We start from the raw sequence: 15,027 nt of genomic DNA on the forward strand, positions 1-15,027 counted from the left end.
TATGCCATACATTTCAAGGGAGTTGGAGGAAGTTCACTTGTATGATCATACTTCAATGGATGAGAAAGAGCCGGATCACTATGGAAAGTTACTTTTACACATGTGTAATAGCACGGGTATGCTCATTGCCAATGGTGTATCTTTGTGGAGTGGAACCAATGGATTTACATGTAGGAGACATAATGGGGATAGTGTGATTGACTATATGCTACTCTCTGTAGCCTTTATGTATCGCATAAAGAGTTTTATGTTTGGTCAATGGACCCCGGAATCTGACCATCGCACCTTATGTATTGACCTTTCATGTGGAGAAGCAACTAAGCATGATAATCTCAGCCAAAGGAAAGAGAAGTTATCACTATGTATGGATTTCAAACGGGCACCAATGTACATTGAAATGGTTGAGCAAAAATTATGGATGACAAAGCTTCAATGTGATGCACCATTGGAAACTAAATGGGAAGCTTCCAAGAAAGCTATTTGTTCTTGTGCGGAAGAATGCTTTGCCATAAATCATCTCCATGGTATCAACAAAGATAGATCACGCAAAAGGTGGTTTGATAAAGAATGTCAAGATGCTTGAAAGTCCTTGATAAAGCTTGATGCAACTATAGACAAAGACAACTATCAAAGTCATTTGCATACATACAAGGCATTGATTCAAAAGAAGAGAAGAAGATGGGAAGTAAAGCAACAAGAATTTCAAGTCCAAGAAAAGGCACATGCATGTGGAAGATTTTGGAGAAACTTGAGAGGCAAGCGGGTTGAGAATTTTGGTAACTTGAGTCTAGTGGATATGTACACACATTGTAGGCAATTATATGAGCAAGCAAATACTGAAAAAATGCCATTTTATGGTTCACTCCCATGTATGCCGTCTTTTTTTACTATTGAGGATGTATGCGGTGGGCTTGAAAAGTTGGCCACTCGCAAAGCGGGAGATCTTCAAGGTATCAAGCCGGAGATGATCAAATGGACGGGAGATTTTACCCATGAGTGGATGTGTGATATGTTCAACCTTGCACTTCAACATGGTATGCCTTATGATTGGAGTACTAATTGGGTTAAGCCTTTACATAAAGGAGGGGATGTAAAGAATGTAAGCAACTACCGGACTATAATGATTGGGTCTCGTATGGCAAAGTTGTTTGGGTGCATAATGGAGATGAAATTGAGTGATTGGGCTGAAGAGAATGACAAGCGTGCAAAGGGACAAGTGGGTTTTCGTCGATGCCATGGCACCATTGATCATCTTGTCACTCTTCGTGTTCTCATGGAGGAAAGTCGGTTGAAAGGCAAGCGATTGTATTGTTGTTTTGTGGACTTTAAGAAAGCCTTTGATATGATTCCACGTAACAATTTGTGGAGAAGGATGGAAGAACTCCAAGTTCCAAGTGAGTTTATGCTTGCGGTTTCTCGAATCTATGAGAAGGTGATTTGTCAATTGCGCATGGGAAGAGAAATTTCAGAAATTTTTGTAAGCACTATTGGGGTTAAACAAGGATGTCCATTGTCACCAACTCTCTTTGGTCTATGCATCGATCAATTGGAACAAATGGTACTTGACTTTATGCAAGAAGAAGGCATTGAAGAGGTCACTATTTGCAATGCGGTAATCATGCTTTTGTTGTATGCGGATGATGTAGTGCTTCTAGCACACACTTTAGAAGATGCACAAAAGCTTATGGTTGTCCTTGAAAACTTTTGCTTGCATAGTGGGCTGATTGTAAATGAATCCAAAACAAAGGTTATGCTTGTGAAAACCAACCATAAGGAGAAGCCATGCATTGTGTACAACAACGAGACACTTGAAGTTGTTGAGAGCTTTAAGTACCTTGGCCTTGAGGTTCCATCCAATCACAAGTGGCATGAATGTGCTATGCGTCGTTTGGAAGCGGGAAAGAGAGCATATTATGCATTTGAGAACATGTGTAATGCGGGAAACATCAAGTGTTGGGTTCTCAAGAAGTATCTTTTTGACGCATTGGTGACACCGGTTCTTCTTTATGGAGTTGAAGTGTGGGGCGGGAGCATCTCAAAGTCTACTTGGAAAGAGTTTGAGAATGTCCAAAAGCGTTTTCTTACAAACTTTCTCCAAGTTAAAGACACAAACACCATATATGCTCCTACTTCTTGAGTCGGGATCTCTTCCAATTGAGGTTATGGGCATGGAAAGGGTTGTGGAGTACATGATAAAGATGCGTCAAAACCCCTCACATCGACTTCCTACAATTGCATGGGAAGCAAGCAAAAAAGTTCAAAAGACGCATAAAAGCAAGATCTTGAGCACGGGATGGATGCAAGACATAAAGAAGTGGTTTGGGAGATGGGATGCATTACACTTGCTACATGATGCTTCAATTGACTCTCAAGTGAATGAAGCTTTTCTACAACGCCAATGTATTACGGCTTGGGAGAAATCCGGTGGGTCACGCTTCATACATTACACCACCTATATTGCCCCCAACTACAAAACCATGTTCTTCGCTGAGAGAGGAAACCGTACTCACACTTACATGCTTGAGCCTATTCCCTTGTCCGCGATACGCACTATCGCAGCAATTCGGCTTAGCTCCCATTTCCTTCGATGCGAGATAGGGCGTTGGGGCAATGGAGAAGAGTCAAATCGATTGTGCACATTATGCTCACTGCAAGTTCGAGAGTCTGAGTACCACACACTACTAGAGTGCTCAGCTTTTGATCACATCCGAACTTGCTTCTCTCACATTTTCAGCCATAACTTAGACCTACACACTTTCCTCTCCCAGCCAAAGTGTGGGCTCTCCATTGCGACTCTCATCACTACAATTTTGGAGCATCGAGAGTCACTCATCAGCCATACACATACTACATCACATGTAACTTTGGTCCCATAGCTCATATTTGACCTCCGAGGATGATAATAAAATCTATCTATCTATCTATCTATCTATCTCTCTCTCTCTCTCTCTCTCTCTCTCTCTCTCTCTCTCTCTCTCTCTCTCTTGTCATCGTTCACCTTCTCTGCACACCCTTAAGCTTGCCATGGATCTTCGGTTGCATCCTCCCTAGACGCAAGACCTTTCACCCACATTCGGGATATGGGTGCCTTGCAACCTCTTGAGCTACATCCACAATGGAGATCACCTATTTCCAAATGGTTGAGACAATTTCACAAAATTGCCATTGATGCGTGCTATTTCTTGGATGAGCAGCCTCCAGGGGTGTTGGCACTAAAGAAGCACAAATCGGGGGTGGAATATATTTCTTGCATTGCTACCTTCATCATCCTTATCAGCAAGGAACCTGATTTGGAGTAGGTGTGATTGCCACACTTCTAGATTGACACCATCATCAAGGAACCCCGCATCTAGGCACTTTTGCTTGACTACCCGAGGGGCTCAAGGAAGTGGTGAAAAAACGCATTGTTGTGGCTATCACTAGTGCCACTCCAGAGGATGCTTCACTGATGGATGATGTCATCCAAGAAGTAGAGATCATTCAGTTTTTATGAGTGGTAGTGAATGGGGAGGATTTTCTTTTTTTGCATGACTTGAAGAAAGCCTTCGGCCTACGCATGTATGAGTGCCTAAGTGTGATATGCACCCACGCTTAATTTTCCATAGACCACACTTAGATATCCTTGAGACCAAGGTCTTGCCCCTTGGTGACTCTGTCACTAACACTATCGCACATGTGTGAAGAGGTTTTGGCATCAAAGCAATTGCACATGGCAAAGGAATATTTTCAAGCCACGCAAGCCAAGTTGTGGCTGCAAGGATGCCTACTTCAGTGCATCCCCCCCTCTAAGGAGCCTAAGATTGTGGATGCATTGACATCTTGCATTGACCGTGATGCAAGGATGCCTACTCTAGTGCATCCCCCACCCCCCTTTGATGAGACTAAGATTGCGGATGCGGTGAAGTCATGCATTGAGTTGGATGTCAAGGGTAATAGAGAGGAGGAGGACAAGGAGTAGGAGGTAAAACCTATCCAAATTTATGTACCTATTTGTTCATAGCTTAATTTTCATTTTCTTACCCTTGATTGGTTTGCGACAATATGTCCTAGAGCTTGATGAGTTTGCAACATGGACAGGCAGCAAGCGAACGGCCTTCGAACCATAGTTCTCCCTTGCATATTACACCTAAAAATAATGAATTTTTTGTCTTATTTGGCTATTTTGTGCACCCTTGGGACCACCTCCCTTTTGGCCATTTAAACAAGTTTTATGATCTCCAAGACAGTAGAAAAGCACAAAATTTCATTCCAAGTATTCATCTATCCAAATCACCCCCTCCCCCTGACCCAGTGGACCCAAAGGTTACGCAACAAAAACAAATCATTGAGCTTTAAAACATTAGGAAATTGAAGAACTTAAATAAATTTGAACATTGAAGAGAAAAGACTGTGATTCCATTGCAGGGTGGCTAATACAAATATATATATTCCACTTCGGCTAATGCTCAAAGTCTCACCTCAATCAACATGCAAGTTGCATGTCCGTTGGTTGGATAGTCACTCTCTTGAAATGTATGGCACAAAGGTTGGTATCCTTTAAGGAGAAAATGATGTGGGCCTTGACAGCTTCTTAAATCACCTCCAGTGCCATGGCTTGCATTCTATATTGATTTCCATAGCTTTGAAGCACCTCCTTCACCATGCAAGCAAAGAGGACTCAATGAAAAATCAACTCTGTTGTCTTTTGATATTGTTGAATTTCTGCAAATGCCCTTGCAATTTTGCGACGACACTGTGGTAGTAAGGGGGAGGGGGGGATACTTACACATTTCCTGATGGGTAGCACTTAGCTTTTTTAAAGAACTTAGGTTTGCAGCGGTTTACATGCTTCACCAACGGTGGCACTGCACTTCATCGGCTTCTTGGCATCCTCCTCACTCCTTGCGTACCAATCTTGTTGTGTAGGAAAAGCTCCATCCCATAGGGCAGTGTCTTCCCACCACTAGCACCTGGTGTGTATGTGTGTGGCATTTGAGCACGCTGCCATGGTGACTCCGCCTTTGACTCACTGTCAATATGTACCACTCATGCTCGTGACCCTCCTTCTTGCCCTTGGTGGCATTGTGGCTCTTCTCTATCAGTCTCAGATGATAATCCCTCTTCATCTTCTCTCCATCGCCACGCATAAGTCTTTTGTCTTTTCCTAGACTATTGCTCAGTGATCCCGCGATGAGCCCTCTTCGACTACCTTGACCAGATCTAACCCACGCTAAATTCTTGCAAATTTGAAGTGACCTTCTTGAGGTAACTCGTAGAATCAAAGCGTAGCTTGTTGAAGCCTTTTGAGATCCACAAATGTATTGTTCCACATTGTTTAAAGAAAGTCCTTCCGTAAGATCTGTCGGAGTTTTTCTTAGCTTTTTCCCTTGTCTTTAACATACATACACCATAAAGTGAAGCATGCATTGTGTATGTGCAGGTATGCCCCAATGCAAGAGACCACATCTTCGTTTATGGCCTTTTTTTCAAGGTTGACCTTGTGCGGAGAGAAAATATGTTCTCCACAATGCCACGCTCTTGAAGGGAATCCTTAAGAAGTTGAAAAATAGCCTTATAGGGTTTAATGTTAATCTTGGCCTCATCATTAGCGTGTTGCATGTCACCTTAGCTAACCACAATTGCCAATTTTGTGAGGTCTCCAACCCCGAGAAGATTGGGACGACTTGATAGATGGCCTTCCTTTATTCTCTTTTTCCGTTGACGAAACCCTACTCCGTTTCCACAAAGTAGAGATACGAGCAACAGAATAGAGGAAATCTTCTATCCATCATGTTCGTGGTTATAAGGGTCATACGCCACAGGCTAGGTCGATAAATCAAGGATTCTAATGAAAGTTGTTTTCTAACATAAAGATGAAATCCCATTGACATATTTAGAATCCATAAACAACGCCGTTTTTCCCATGTTTGAGAGGCATGGCCGCCATCCATAAACCATAAATATGATATGAGACTTAGTCTAAACTAACTCAACTAATCGGTTTCATAGCTTTCAGGGGCACGTATATTTGGGACATCTCGACTCTTGGCACAATGAGTTTCTAATTTCACTTCTCTTAATAAGAGGGAGTGGAGAGTTTCTTAACTAATCGAGACAACCCATCCTTGACTGGCAACCTGCGCCAGCCTCCACTTTCCACCCCACACTCACACTTTTTATCTTGTTTTCTAATTAATACCTCACTATTTTACATATACAAACAGTGTTCCTTAATTAATTCCAAACACAGATTCTTTTATATAGCCCTTCAAACAATACCAAAACAATTCAAACAAGGCCTAATGAAGACGGCCCTATAATTCAATAACTTTTTCAATTTCTCATGAGTTGCTGCTACCCGCGGACTTCCTTTGTCTAACCAACAGAGCCTTTGCAAAGGATTTATTCGCTAGCCACGAATTGCGCAACCTTCCCATCTCGCTAACCGCGAGGCATCTTGCTAACCGCCAGGCATCCCGCTATCCCCCCGAGACATCCCGCTAACCGCAAAGCACCTTGCTAACCGCCAGGTATCCTACTACCCGCGAGGAATAAAAGAGAGCCGACAACCTCAGCTTAATCTTCGCTAACCGCGGAATCATCTCGCTACCCGCGAGGAACAAAAGACATTCTTTCAACAATTCTCCTCTTTAAATGATTCTTCAAACATGATCAACCAATTCTTCATATCAATGAGTAACAACTTATCAAACAATAACAATTTATCAAACAGCGACAATTTATCAAAGATTAGAAAACATATGCTTGTTTTTTGTGATACAATTACCTTTCTTGGATAGTTTAAGGGTTTCCCTATGCTTAGCTTCCCAAGTCAATATGAATAGCAATGAAGAATTGTAAATTTGTCTTATCGGATTAGCCACATGTTTGATTACCTCCCATATTTGAGGTTCGACAATTTCACCTTCTTTCGGAGTCGATACTTCCGCTTGAGTTATGATTGGAGTAGACGATACCTTCTTTTGCACCTTCCTTGGAGGTGGAACGACATGAGGATCCTTCGAGCTTCGGGTCACTCGCTTCGGGGCCATCGTAACGAGGTAGAAAAAAGGGAGAGAGAGAAATAGAACTCAAGAATTGGAAGGGCAACACGATGACGATGGTAGAAAAGACTTGGAGATGGAGATGGCTTGAAGGTAAGAGCTTGAGGGAGAGAGCTTGAGGAAGAGTGGGTAACTCCGACAACAAGGCAAGAGAGCTTCCGCTTCTGAGAGTGTGTGTTCGTGTCCTCCAAAGTAAAGGGAGAGGGGTCTTTATATAAGCTCTCAAGGCAAGCTAAGAATAGAGGGAACCAAGGAGAGATAAGTTTGCGCACGTTCGTGACTTAATTTTTTTTTTAATTTTTATTTTTTAATATTTTTTTTTGGTGGACACGGATTTCAATGCGTGAATTCGATTCTTTAATATTAGAAGAAGCTTGGCTTCCAAGACAAGAACTCTAAACTTAACTCCCTCCTTTTTCTTTCCTAAAAATACTCCTCCTTTCCTAAAATTGCTCTCTTTCATCCACACCCCAATCATCCTAGATCTTCATTTTTTCTTCCATTCTTTTCCAATTTGCAATTATTCAACATAAACTGAAGCAATGCACATAAAATTTGATGGACCAAAAGCTTTGGTGAAAACATTCTCACCTTGTGACCTTGGAGATAAAATTGAGCTTTATGAAGGTCCTTAAAGCCCATAATGGCTAAATACTCTTGCACGTTGCTGAGAGTCCAATTCTAAGCAAAGTTGGCTATACTATAATATCAAAGCTTTCAATAGCTCCCTCAACACACTATAAGGGAATCCACACTCCAAGCTTGCACATCCAACGATCATAGTGAAATTGTACGTACAAGGAGGTGAAAGATTTTAAATAGCCCATCCCAATACCTAATGCTCCAATCCTACAACGGTACCTATCTCCACAAAACCCTAAATCTCCTACAACGGTACCTATCTCTCCACAAAACCCTAAATCTCTTCTAAAGGCCTCCCCAAATCCTCATAGTAGAGATCTTTGCTGCATACAAACATTGTGGTTGTTGCTACAAATGCAAACTCATTAGAGATATGCACAAAACAATAAACATGCAAACGCCAACTCATGCCCACTTACCTAGAAGCTTTAGGTTATTTCAAGGAGTTTTGGACATCTGGCTGATATAATTTTTTTCTTGAAGGATACTACCAACTATAAATCTAGTTGTGGTCACTCCATACTTAATAAAGAAGATACCTTGATGGATAACTAGAAGTGGGCACTGTAGGTTGCATGAGCTATTGATCATGAAATAAAAACCACTAGTGGAAATTCGCGTGTCATAGCAACCAACCCAGTTTGAGTTTTGTAAAATCATGTAATTTTGGTGCTAATGGAACCCTTCCCCCTCGACGGGATAAAACAACCCAAGATTTATAGTGCATAGTGAACATCAAGCCTCGTAAAACATACATAAATGAGACAACCAAGAGTATTCTATCAAAGTAATCTTCAACATCATGAAGACTAAGCTTCAAATCTATCTCCATACAAGTAGCAATAGGCTTGCAATCCTCAACATTGAATCTATGTAACAATGTCTCAATATACTTTGTCTAGCACAAAGCAATGCCTCCATCAACCTGCTTAAATGGTATGTCCAAATAATGATGCAAAAGCTCCAAATTTGACTTCTCAAAAGTTGCATTTAGTCTTGAAATCAGCCATACAACTCTCATTTGGTCATGTGAGCAACATGTCATCAACATATAGAGTAGAACAATTCAAAATGCACAATCTGCATGCTTAACATACAAAGTGCTCCTAGTTAGAATATTCTCAAAACCATCTAAATACATGTATGAATCTTTTCATAGTAAGCACCTTCTGCTTGCTTCAAACCATACAACACCTTTTTAAGCGTGCACATCCTGTTTTCTTGTCCTTTTTGAACAAAACCATGAAACTGTGATACATACACTTCCTCATCCACATTCCAACAGTTATGAGCTACCAATGTGGAAATGCTATGAATGGTATCCATGCAATAAGTGAAAGCCAAAGTCTCATCAAAATCAACACCCTTTTGTGATGCCCCTGAGAACTGCCTGAATGAATCCTCCTCCCTACCTCCCTATATATAGCCACTTGGCCTAGGATTCCCTTCCCACTGGCAGCTGACCCTTGGCCCGGTCCTTGACCCCCAGGATTTCCCTTGGCATGACATTACTCTCCCCTTGGAAAAGTGTTTTTGTCCTCAAAAACAAAAGTGGGAAACTTCTTCCTAAGAACAATTATGCTTTCCCAAGTGGCACCTTCTTCAAGTCAATCTTTCCACTTGATTAATGCTTGTCGTACTACATGATGAAATGTGTGTAAATCATGATAGTCTAAGATTTGTTTAGGTTCATGCGGTTGGGTAGGAGGTTCAAAATCAACGAGAATCTATTGGTCAATGACGTTGTTGTCCCCATGCAAGCGTTTATGTAAATGACTTACATGAAATACCGGATGAATAAGAGAGTGTGGATGTAGTGAGAGTTTGTAGACTTGATCACCAACTCGCTTGAGTATTTTGAAAGGCACACATGTCTCGGAGATAATTTAGTTGTTGGCCCACTCTTCAAATTTTTTGAATGCTCTGGCACACGCAAAAGTACCTCTTTCCCTTTCGTGAAGGTAACTTGCCAAGGTTTCTCATTAGCGTACTTCTTATACCGATCCTGTGCTTGTCAAACATTCTGACAAGCAAGTTTTAACATATCCATATGGTCTTGGATGAAATTTTTGACATGCTGGAGTTTTTCAGTTTTTGCCAACCCTACCGTAATTGGTGATCTAGGTTGAAAACCATACATTAGCATGAAAGGACTAAATCCAATCCTTACATGCTTAACACTATTGTAAGAAAACTCAAGAATAGGTAGATACTCTTCCCAATCTCATTGCTTTTTGCTAACGTAGCACTTGATTGACTCGTTCAATCTTGACCATCCGTTTCAGGATGATCTGTTATACTGAGGTTGAGTTCACTCACAATGCTACTTGGCAACCCATAATTTTGGAGTCTTAATTATTGACTTGGTTAAATAAACTTGCATAGCTTAGTCAACCGGTCTACGGCCACCCATACCGAGTCATGACCTCGTACAATGGTTGGTAAATCGACAATGAAATCCATAGTTATACTTTCCCATTTACCATTTGGAATCTCTAATGGATGTAAGAGACCTGTACCTTCAGGTACTCTTCTTTATTAACTTGGCATTTTTGAAAATGCAAGACATAGTCTTGAAAATATCAGCGTAAACCTGGCCAATAGAACTATCATCGTACAAGAGCATAAGTCTTCTTAATGCTTGGGTGCCCTGCACTTGGACTATCATGACATTCATAAAGAATTTGGCGCTGAATGTCCGCGTCCATTGGTGCACAAACTCTCCCCTTGTGGAGTAGATACCCATTATCGATGGAAAAATTCTTCCATCTTTGCAGTTCATCCCTCAACATCTCTACAATTGATCACTCGACAGAGGGTGTGGAGGCTTACGATACACTGCCAACATTGGAGTGAGAAGGATCCCTCATTTTCACATGGCTCCACACTTTGGAGTATGCATCGTCATGCTCATATTTTTCCCTTCAGAGAATCCAAAATCTTACTTCAAATTTTCGTGAATGGAAGAGAGTTGATCTCAAGCATACGACTAAGAGCGTCAGCCCCACCACGTTGTATCATCCTTTATGATACTGGAGATTTGCATCATTATCTAGAGAATCTTAGCCCGCCTGGCCTCTCAACCCTTCAAGTCAGTTTGTTGTGTAAGCCATTTTATGCTTTCATGGTTAAACACAATCTCAAACTGAGCTCCATAAAAATAATGCCACCATGTCTTCGAGGCAGACACTATTGCATAGAATTCGCATTTATAATTAGAGTAATACTGCTGTGTTGAATCAAGCTTCTTGATTTCAAATGAAATTGGCCTTCCCTCTTGTAGAAGGACTGCTCCAATAGCATAATTACAGACATCCATTTCTAAAACGAATGGCTTCAAAGGATCCACAATAGTTAGAATAGGAGCTGTAGCTAATGCGCCCTTGAGAGTAGCAAAACTTTGGTATTGAGCGGTACCCCACTAAAAGTTTTTTCCCTTGGCTTTCAGCTGATCCGTCATTGACACCGCAATGTGAGCATAGTTTTTAACGACCCTTTGATAAAAACCTGCAATCCCAAGAAAATCTGTAACTCTTCCAAATTTTTGGTAAAAGGCCACATTTGAATGGTATCCACTTTAGATTGATCCATGTGCAGCAGCCCATGAGCTGAGATTACATACCTGAGATGGTGAATTTCCTCCTTGAGAAAATCACACTTTGATTCTTTGGTATATAACTTATTTTCTTATAGAAATTCAAAAACCTGCCTCAGATGTTGCAAGTGCTCTTCTTCAGAGGCAATGTATACTAGAATGTCATCGGGAGAGATGATAGCGAACTTGCTTGAATACGATCTCAAGACACTATCCATTAGCGTCATGAAGGTAGCGGGCGTATTGGTTAACCCAAAGGGCATAACCAAAAACTTGTAATGTCCAAACCTTGTTCAAAAGGCAATTTTAGGTATATTAGCAAGTCGAATGCGTACTTGATGATATCCTGACCACAAGTCTATCTTAGTAAAACTACGAGCATGAGTGAGTTTATCAAACAATTCATCAACTCGTGGTAATGGGTACTTGTTCTTAACAGTTATCGCATCAAACCACTGTAGTCAACGCACATGCACATGCTACCGTCCTTTCACCAATAGGATAGGAGAAGCCCATGGTGATAAACTAGGTTGAATAAAACCTCTACTGAGATAGTCAGCAAGTTGATGTCCCATATTAACAGCCTCATAATGGCTCATTCTGTAGGGTGTTTTGCTAATTGGTTTACTGCCTACAACCACGTCTATGCCATGTTGCACAGATTGTGTTGACAGTACTCCTGGTGGTAAATCATTGGGAAAAACATCTTGAAATTTCATTAACAAATTTCTTAATTGACTAGCAACTTTTGCTTGTTGAGAAGAGAGAGAGTTAGCCATTGCTGGGAGAGAAGAGAGAGAAGCATGCGGAATTTTCAACAGAATCAATATTTGAAAGAATATGGCATAAAGAGTAACAGAAGAAAACTTCTTCTATTGCATTATCAGAAGTGAGCTTCATAAGCTCTGATGTACATGTGAGTGGTGAGGAAGGTGCATCATTCCCTCCTAAAAACAACACATGTGCGCCATGGGATTCAAACATTAGAATCTTGTGCTCGTAGCTACGCTTAAGTGATGGTCCTAAGCTATGCAATCATTGTTGACCAAGTACCACATCTACCTGCTCCATATTCATAATTCATAACCTAGAAATCCAAGGATGTGGTATACCCTTGAATTTCCAATGGTACAACTCACTTGAGTGTCCTACACCTCAATATCATAGCCGTTCATCATTGCTACCTTGTAATGGTGGGAACTTGGATTTTTGGGGCAACTTGAGCCATTTCACTAACGTGTAGTTAATGAAATCATGTGTAGCACCATTATCTATCAAGATACGTACATTGTGCCCTTGAATAGATCTATGCATACACACTAGCTCATGTGGACTGAAGGTTTGTTGCCACATGGAAGCTGTTATACAACATTCATTCACCACCTCGGTGTGTGTTACCTCCACATTGGAGAAACGTGAGGAAGACTCAAGAGGAAACAACTGCACCGTGTGCACTGCTCTCTCTCCTTGCCCTGGGCAGCAGATTTTCCCTTAGGACAATCCTTTTTGCCATGGCCACTTCCTAAGCATTGAAAACATACGTTTTCCTCTTTTTCCTTCTCAAATTCTTATGTAGAGAGAGGCCCTCTAGACCCCTTGGGTTTTTTGGACGCCTTTGAATTGGCTACTATAAACTTTCTTTTATCGTGTCCATGCTGTGTATCTGGCATGCGAGTACTGTGCGGTGTCTTATTATCAGTCTCATCGTGGATGTGAGCTTGCACTATGGCCTCCTCAAGTGTTTTGGGATCCCGAGTCTTGACATGTTGCTTAAGCTCTGGCATGAGACCATGGATAAACCCACGCACTTGCTGAAAAGTATCTAATCCTTCCAACTTGAGGATGACATCTCAATAGTGCAAGATATATTCTAGCAATGATTTATGTTGTCACATGGAACACTTATCCCAAGCCAACCAATTTTTGTCAACTTCATTCGTGGACAGAAATTTCTTTCTAAATTCAGCTTCAAAGATTGCTCAAGTATGTGGTATGATGTTCTTCTCCTTGAGAGACATCCACCATTTATAGGCCTTGCCTTCTAATGTCAGACTTGTCTGCAGTGCTCTGACTCCATTCGGAGTACACCGCAGATCATGAATTCCTTCCCACTTATTGAGAAAGACATTCAATGCATCCTTATTGCCCTCTATTTCCTATCCCTTAGAAGTCAACGGTTTTTTATTTTTCAACAAATCGTCCACCTCTTTTTGAGTGAGAGAGTGTAGAGAATCTGGAGGGGAACTTTCTCCTTGAACAGGAGGACCCTGCCCCTGATCAAATACTTGCTCATGCATATGTGTATCACATAAATTGCACTACTAAAGTGAATTATTTACTAAAATTTTCGTTCAAAGATGCCAAATTCTTTTCCATCACCCATAGACATGCATGCTTGAAGTGCTCAAAATTCCTGAATATCAAGCAATTTGTAAGTGTCATCTCCTCCCGTAGTTGTGCTGGTACCCTCCGTGAGAATATCCACAACCGTGAGCCATCATTTGGAAGATCGGGCGTATGGTGCTCGAAATTAAAAGTCATATTGATATTGGAATCCATGGGAGCTATGTGCAGTGCCAGAAAGAGAAAGAAGAGTACCTTTACTCAAAATGCCCGTAGCCGTAGTGTGCATTGCAAGCACCAATAATTAGTCGTGCCAGTTATGTTGTCAATTGATAGACGTACATTTGTCGATGAACCGCCCTTCGAGAACGTCGCTGATGAAGCAGTGCTAATACTTTGCTTCTTGACTCCGCGAAATCCTTTTCTTGAATTCTCACTTAGTTAAGAAGCGTTCTGAAATTGCTGTGTTCTGAATTGTTTGCAATTCTTCTAGGTCCTTGGATGATGGTCACCCGCAATACGGCGAGGTGCCGAGGACAAAGACTGACGAGATGGGGGGGAGGTGGCTTGTGGGCACCTTCCCTTGCTTTTAATTTTTTTTTTTCCAATAAGACCCTTGGCCTTGGGTGTTATAGTGAGAAAGAGGACCTCCTCTGTCAAGTGATGGCAAGACAGCTACATGAGGAGATTAATAGAGAAGGCGTTCGATACGGAGCTTCCCGACGTGCTGCACAGTGATGAAGTTTGGAGAGCAGATCCTTGCGACCTTGCCAAGCCCTCTTGTGCTCTGTTTCTTGCAAGTCGGCGTCGTCCCTTTCCCCCCTCGCTAGGGTCACTGCACGCGGGTCTCTCCGGCTCCTTCTCCACGGCTCTTTTCTTGCATGAGCATGCAAAAGCATGCAAACTGAAGAGTCCACGACCCCTATTTCCCAAACTAGGGTAGCTATGATACCAGTGTGATTCCCCTAGAAAGTGCACGAATGAATCCTCCTCCCTACTTCCCTATATATAGACACTTGGCCTAGGATTCCCTTTCCACTGGCAGTCGACCGGTCCTTGACCCCCAGGGTTGCCCTTGGAATGAAACCTTCTCCTGAGCATACCCTTTTGCCACAAGTTTAGCCTTATAGCGATTAACACTACCATCAGGCTTACGTTTTAAATTGACATCCCACTTACTACCAATGGCCTTTTTTCAAGGAGGCAAGTCACACAAGGACCATATGCCATCAAAATAGCATCATACTCAGATCGTATTACAACCAACCAAAATTTTGGACTTTGTGCTTCATCAACTGACACAAGCTCTTCTTCATCATACATACGAAAGAGAGATAGAAACACCCAATTTACTATCACACAATGTTTGCATTAGCCAAATTGGCATACCTTTAGCTTGCTCAT

Source organism: Adiantum capillus-veneris, chromosome 15, assembly GCF_014529385.1.
Source record: "Adiantum capillus-veneris isolate H3 chromosome 15, ASM1452938v2, whole genome shotgun sequence".
Lineage (NCBI taxonomy): Eukaryota > Viridiplantae > Streptophyta > Polypodiopsida > Polypodiales > Pteridaceae > Adiantum > Adiantum capillus-veneris.